This window comes from Gossypium hirsutum, chromosome A03 (genome assembly GCF_007990345.1).
Source record: "Gossypium hirsutum isolate 1008001.06 chromosome A03, Gossypium_hirsutum_v2.1, whole genome shotgun sequence".
Classification (NCBI taxonomy): domain Eukaryota; kingdom Viridiplantae; phylum Streptophyta; class Magnoliopsida; order Malvales; family Malvaceae; genus Gossypium; species Gossypium hirsutum.
The window spans coordinates 66,205,874-66,214,399 of NC_053426.1; positions in this window are offsets into that span (position 1 = coordinate 66,205,874).

An 8,526-nucleotide genomic window follows, 5' to 3' on the forward strand; every position below is an offset into this window, starting at 1 on the left:
ACACCCGTGTGGACACAGGGGTACGCCCGTGTGTCGTCAACCCGCCCGTGTCCTCAGGCCATGTAACTTTCTGTTTATGACGTCAGCAAATAAATTGAACCACACGGCCAGGTCACACGCCCGTGTCCCCAGGCCGTGTCCCTCACACGGTGGAGACACACGGTCGTGTCTCATCCCGTGTAGTTAACTCTTAGGCTATTTTCCAAGTCTTTTTGTTACCCTTACATGCACACACATATACATGGATCCAATGGCATTCAATATCCTCAATTATGATACAAACATATCATTTACCTATCAACATGCATGTGTTACACATTCCCACATTAAACCAAGACTAGTCATACCATAGTTATCTTTGTGCCAATTTATTTCAACTTATCATCAAACTTTCATGTTCAAAGCATTACTATTTTATCTCCATATTACACATTTAATTCATGGTCATAAAACATGCATTCAACACACATGACATATTGCCAACCATGCATGACAAACAAACATAATCATATCTTCACATCATAAGCAATAAATCATAACATGACTAGCTAGACTTACAAGCCATAATCAATATGAGCCACATCTCATGGCCATATACAATAGCTCAAAATGGGCCAATACATTTGGCCAAATCATAATAACACATGTCATAGAACTAGGTCCCTATACATGCCACTCACTTGATAATTTTAACATATGTATTCAATACTCCAAAGGTATTGGCTTGATAGTGTGATGTTATCTCCGACGATCTCCACGCCCTAGCCGACCTAACAACACTAAAAGAAATGGAAATGAGGGAGTAAGCTTTATGCTCAGTAAGCTCGTATGAAAATAATAAGCAATGTATTAACATGCTATTTTTCAATTTCTCTTTATTTATTCAAAGTGTCACAGTCACTAAATTATTTATATCTGGAGCTACAGAACTCCAAATTAAGATTCGCTAATTTTCCCTGAAACTTTCTTGGTCCAGCCAATAAGTACATTTTATTCTTTAAAGTCTCCCCTATTTCGCTATTTGACATCTTCGACCTTTCTTCACTAAAATTTATTTATCTCATAGTATAGGACTCGTATGATGCTCCCATCTATTTTCCTTGAAAACAGACTCATTAAGGATTTTAAGCATCTAATTTATAACCCATTATTATTTTCATACAATTTTTAATGATTTTCTAAAATTAAGACAGGGGAGCCCGAAATCACTCTAATTCTGTCTCACAAAAATTCAAATATCTCATAATATGAAATTCTTTTACTTACACCGTTTCCTCTATGTAAAACTAGACTCAACAAGCTTTAATTTCATATCTTATTCAGTCTCTAATTTGATTTCCAAAATTTTTGGTAGATTTTCAAAGTAGGACTACTACGGCTGTCCAAACTGTTTTAATACAATATAATGATACCATCACAAGATTTTCATGAAATTACTCTCATAAGTATCACTCATTCATTTTCATTCTTATCAAAAGTTCATGGGTTTCGAGTACTTTCCTGTCCTATCACTTAGAACAACACTCGTCTAAACATGACAATTCATATACATCATAATAGTATCATATAACATAAATGAGTTTATCATGGCAAGAACCCTTTTATTTTATTTCTCATATTAATCTCGTTGAATTTCTCGGAATATCGATGGATATCCTATTCACCGTCAATTCATACACGTGATCATTTCAAGTACGCACTCCTATGAACCTCACTCTTACGGCGGGATTACCAGTCCAGGCTAAATCCCCCGTAATATAAACTCATAGAGTATCGTTGGGATTACCAGTCCAGGCTAAATCCCCTGTAACGACAATTACTCTCCTGAGCTCAGATCTAAATTACCAGTCTAGGCTAAATTCAAACCCTAATCGGATTACCCGTCCGGGCTAAATCCATATTGCACATATATTCTTCGAGAGGCTAGATCACTTTACAAGTTTATGTCCGTCAATTAATATTTTCCCTTTCTAAAAAGCACATTCCCGTGAACCTCCTTTCTTACAGCGGGATTACCATTCTAGGCTAAATCCCCTGTAATATAAACTCTTAAAGTATTGTCGGGATTACCGTCCAGGCTAAATCTCCTACAACGACATATACTCAAATGAGATCGGATCTGAATTACCAGTCCAGGCTAAATTCAGAACCTAATTCGAATTACTCGTCCAGGCTAAATCCTTTCACACATATTCTTCGAGAGGGCTATATATGGATTGGATCACCCACCCGGGCTAGATCCTTTTTACCATTAATTCTTTTTCAAGAATCCATCGAATATCTTATTTCATTCAACCGAGATTTTTCTTCTTATTATTATCAATCATGTCAATGTTTCATAAATTTTCATACATTGAGCACTCAAATCATATTCTTATCAAGAGCATACATTTATCATATAATCATCATTTAAGCAATTAACATACCTCACATCGTATTTACTTGTAAATGGACTTACCTTCTTTTTCACTCTTTTACAAGTTATCCAACTTAATAAAACATCATGTTATATCAAATTCTCAATATATTCAACTATTGTATAGCAAGCCATCAATGATTGAACCATCAAACATTTCATGTGCTACTAGTCAGATATCATTGTTCTCACAAATTTTATATACCATTCTTTCATCACTTTTTAATAAGTCAAATCATGTCATTCGTGCAATAATAATATATAATTTTCAATTCAAACATAGCATTGTAATATTATTGACACACGAACTTACCTCGGCACCAAAATAGCAAAAAGGAACCTAACCGTTGATTTTCTATTTTTCACCCGATCTAGGTCCAATCCTCATTTTCCTTGATCTATAATATCACATTTAGTCTAATTATTAGTCACATTATTTAATGTGATCCAAAAATCATATTTTGGAAAAATTACATTTTTGCCCCTAAGCTTTATCAAAATTACACTTTTGCCCCTATGCTTATAAAATAATTTTTATTCAATTTCCTCACTCTTTAAGCCTAGCCGAACCATTTTTATAACTATATCAAACCACAATTCTCATCAAAACACACTTTTATACCATTTTTACAACTTTTACAAAATTATCCTTTCGAACGTTTTCATCGAAAATCGCTTAATAAAAGTCATTTATTTAACGCCCCACACTCATTTTCTACCATTAGACATCAAAATACATGCATGCCACACATGGTTCAACTTTTAAACATGAACCCTAGCTCAAATTAATGGAAGAAATAGATAGATCTTGTTACGGAGATTGGAAAAAAGTAAAAATAATTAAAAAAGGGGGCTAGAATAGACTTACAATCGAGCTTGGAAGCTTGAAAAACCCTATCCATGGTTTATCCATGCAATTTTCGGCCAAGAGGTTGAAAATGGACAAAAATTGGCTTTTAATTTTGTTTTTAATTCATTTTAATAACTAAATGACTAAAATGCCCTTAATGAAAAACTTTGGAAACGTCTAACCATGTCCATTTTTGTCCACCAACTTAACCAATGGTCTAATTACCATATAAGGACCTCCAATTTAAAATTTCATAACAATTGGACACCTCTAGCATGTAGAACTCAACTTTTGCACTTTTTACGATTTAGTCCTTTGACTAAATTAAGTGCCCAAATGTCAAAATTTTCAAAAAAAACAATTTCACAAAATTATTCTGTGAAATTTTAGACCATAAAAATATAATAAAAATAAAATTTTCATCATCGAATTTGTGGTCCCGAAACCACTATTCCGACTAGGCCCAAAATCGGGATGTTACATTCACACTTCACCTTGTTGTTTTCTTTCAACTCCTTATCACTTCTTAATGTAATCATTGATGTTCTATTTTGGACTGACAATAATTTGTAAAGGCAATTTACCTTGATATTCTATTCTATTCTATTATATTCACTAAAGTTGTTAATTGATTGATTTGATTCTCTAAATCTTGAATGTTTAATCTTCACTCTTGTAAAATTGTTGTGTTAGTGGAAAGTTATTTGAAAATTTATTTAAGAGACATATTATTCTTTGAAAAAGATGATTGTATTGGAGCAAGTAACCTTGGTTGCAAATTTTGAAAAGTTTTGTAGCCTTATTCTATAGTTAACATATGGGTGATTCCTCCATCCAAGATTTTAAGTGTTGGAATAGGTGTTATTCTCTTTCACAATGAACTAGAAAATCCTCCAATTGAATTGATATGTTCACTTAAATCTTCTTCAAATGTAGGGCACATATTGGCTGGGCAAAAATCCCACAAGTTTTCATTTGTTGCACATTTCCTATAGCCATTTATCAAATAAGAGTAGTAAGTTCAAAAAGTTGATTTTCAATAGATGGAGCATTTACCTTATTTATTCTTTTTAGAAGGACTTGTATAAATTCGAAGTATTGTGAATGTGTAATTATGATAAAATAATAATTATCTAGCCTCATGAAGAGTTTTGTTCATTATGGAACCTCATATAACCACATCAATCATCTTTCTTTCCATTGTCAAAAGTCATTCATAGAAGTACTAGATGCAACGTGATCATTAATTCAAATCTAGCATAGCTAAATCTTTCATAGTTCTTTCTTGATTACTTGTCGTTTCTTCTTCTCTTTTTTGTTCACTAGATGAATTGACTAAATAGGATTTTGTTTTTACTTTGGGAAGTGAAGATGAAGATGTTTGGCCTGATTGTGATTTAGCTTCCTTTTTAGTCATTGATAGGATCGAGGCATAAAAAATATAATAATCAACACCAATCTTGATTACGACACCATAATTTTGTTGGGTCTACGTCATCTAATAGGTTTGTATGCGTCTCGATTTTTTGGGTTTTGCAAAATCGAAAAAAAGTAGGTTACAAAAATCCTATGTCTGTTTTTGGCTCACATATTTTATTCTAAATAAATAATAAAATCTTGTGTGGAAATGATAGTCCATGATCTAAAATATACATGTCCGAGATGATAATAATAAATTACATTTAAATTTCTAGAAATCACAATTTTGGTAAAATTACTTTATCATCCATAATAATAAAATAATATCATACATTAATTCGCATACATCCCCCTAAACGAGCTAGCGGAGGGACCGATTGGACATATGCAATTGAGGCTCAAATGGTTTATAAGTAAGTTCTGACTTTTCGCCTATTAATTATAAACTCATTCAGTCACGAAGTCATTCCACTATAGGATCGTGATTGAGCTCTCCGCAATGGCTTATTGATAATACTCTAGAACGTCATATTTTTATATGCTAATTGCATATTTATTTTGAGTATGATTCTACTAATTTGGGCTATTTATGGTCATTTATCTTTTAGGGACTAAATTGAAGGCAAAAGTAAATTTAAGAGCGAAAAGTGTGAAATTAAAGATGAATTGGGCCAACATGCGACAGAGGGAAAAATGTGGTGCCGAAAATACAAATATGGAAGACCTAAGGACAAAAATACAAATATGGAAGACCTAAGGACAAAAATTTATAGCACAAGACTCTATTTTAATTTCAATTATATTAGAATAATTATTAAGAATTTTTATTTAGATTTAATTTTAGGATTTTTTTTCTTTTATCTTTATTTATTTGTATTTATCTTTTAGAATATAATTAGGAATAGGCTAGGTTTTCTAGTATTATAAATAGGGGATGGAGTGGCACACATTGGACATCTCTTTTTTTTCTGAAAACATTCCCTCTCCCAAAAAATCTGTCTTTTGTTTTCTCCATATTTTCTTGAATAAAAATTCCATATCTATTTTATTTATTTCTTTCCCAAAAATCATGAGCCACTAAACCAATCTAGCCGAAGATTGTCAAAATTCCCCAAAAAAAAAGGTTCATGAGGCTTAGAACCCGCGTTTAGCCTTCTCAACAAGGTATTCATTGGTTCTCCGCATTACAGGGCTAACGCTTCCGTCCATTTCCCTTAATAGGTGATCTTTTCAACTTGTGCAAGGAACGGCCGCTTTGTACATTTTGGGAAGGTTGCACAGTCGGTTCATTGGCTTTCTGCGTCAGAGGTTGGCGAATCCAAGAGACAAAACGGCATGGTATTCGCCATTGGGAAGTGATAATCTAGTAGAAGATAATCCCACAAAAGCGATTATTGGCTAGAGTCAGGCTCCGCCAAATTTTAAGTTTAAATCATTGGAGTTGGTGGTCGTAGGCATCCTCTTCCACTATAATTGGCTTATCCTGCTCGAGAAGGGTTACTTAAAAGCCAAGGATTGAACCCAAGGCGGATCGAGACAACCGGAGGCTGGAATCTCGCCACATAAGAAACTTTCTCTTTTCCCAAAATCTGTTTATTTTTATTCTTCATTTTAATTTTCGTAATTTATTTAATTTCGCAATTTAGATTCAACTTAAAATTCTGTTTTTATTTTTCCAGATCGAAATTCTTAAATTCTGTTTTTGAATTTTTCAGGAACGAGAGTTTTCTTAGCCAAGAAATTGTCTAGGATTTCAAGAAATGAGCATTCGTACAATCCGGTCCCTGAGAATTCGACCCTACTTCCCCTTTACTATTATTTTTACTATTTTACAGGGATTAGGATATTTTTGGTGCTCTCAATGATGCATCAAATTTTGGCATCGTTGCAAGGGATCGGTAACGTACTATTTTTATTTTTTATTTTTTATGACCAGATCTACTCCAGGAACTCTTGCATTTGATTCGGATATTGAAAAGACTACGAGAGCTAATCGCAAGGAAACAAAGCTAAGAAAAAGGTAGTCAGCGGTGGTTGGGACTCAAAGTAATCCACCGCTAGAAATCAAAATCGACGATGAAGCAGAGTCTAGGGTTAACGAAAACCCAACTCAAGCTTTTGAAGGCAAAAAAGTAGAACTCGATTCTCCCCAGAAGAAGTGCTTAACGCTAGGGTTGACGGAAACCCTAATTTAGCACCTTAACCTATGGCTCAGACAATTCGGCAACTGGCCGAAGCGCCGACAGAACAACCACCACTATGCATCACGTATCCTACTATGGATATTGATTTTGAATTAAAGTCAGGCTTGATCCAGCTACTACCAACTTTTCGGGGGTTACAGAATGAAAATCCCCACAAGCATTTAAAAGAATTCCATATGGTTTGCCTTAGTATGAAACCTCAGGGGGTAACTGAGGATCAAATTAAACTGTGTGCTTTCCCTTTTTCCTTAGTAGATTCTGCTAGGGAATGGTTATTTTATTACCTCCTGCATCTCTAACGACTTGGGCTGATCTGTCTCGTTTGTTTCTTAACAAGTTTTTCCCAGCATCACGTACAGCTGAGTTAAGAAGAGAAATCGTGGGAATAAGGAAAAAAGACGCAGAGTCTTTGTACGAATATTGGAAGCGATTTAAAAAGTTGTGTGCAAGTTGCCCACAACACGGTATAACGGAACAATCTTTGCTCCAGTACTTTTATGAAGGCCTGAAACCCATGGAGATGAATATGGTAGACACCGCTAGTGGAGGAGCATTGGTCAACATGACTCTACAACAAGCAAAAGACTTAATCTCCACGATAGCTGCAAATTCTCAGCAATTTCAAGCCAATCCTGAACCCTCTAGAAGGGTTTATCAGCTAAGTAATTCAACCTTAGAGGATAAATTTGACAGACTTACTATTATAATGCACTCTTGTTGCAGAAAAAGCAAAAACAGCCTGGTTATGCAGAATATGTGCTACCCCTGAACATACAACTGATGTTTGTCCCAGTTTGAATGATGATACTATGGTTCATTTAGATGCTGTGGGAAATTTCCCTGGCCCACCACAAAGGCGATACGACCCTTACGATAATACCTACAACCCAGGATGGAGGGACCACCCTAACTTGAGTTATGGGGCCAATCCGCGATATAACTAGCCATACCAAAATCGGATTCCACGATAGCCACAAGATTCAGGTAATTCTCTAAAAACTTTGGTCAATAAATTAGCAGCTAATATGCTTAATTTTCAACGAAAACCGAGGCATCTATAAGAGAATTGACCATATCAATTGAGAAATTGAACTCTCAAGGGAAGCTGCTGTCACAAACAGAACATGTTCCAAGACAACACGCAAATGTAGTGACGTTGTGAAGTGGAAAGGTACTAGAACCAATTCCTGACAAAAATCTTGGCCAAGAAAACACCCAAGAAAATCCCGAAAACGACGAACAGGTCTGAGCAAAACCTCCATTGCTGAAAATCCAACCTCCATTTTCAGGACGATTAAATCAATGTCGAAAGGGCAAAGAAGACAATGAGATCCTCGAAACATTCAGAAATATCGAGATCAATATACCACTGTTGGATGCCATCAGACAAATTTCACGGTATGTCAAGTTCCTTAAAGAACTCTGCACCAACAAATGAAAATGAACAGGTAATGAAAAAGTAAGTGTTGGTGAGAATGTATCTACAATATTACAACGGAAAATGCCAGCAAAATGTAAAGATAGGGGCATGTTTGCAATACCATGTATGATAGGCCATTTGATTTAGGGGCCTCAATAAATGTAATGCCTTATTCTATATATGAATCACTTAACGCGGGCCTCAACAAGGAATTCAT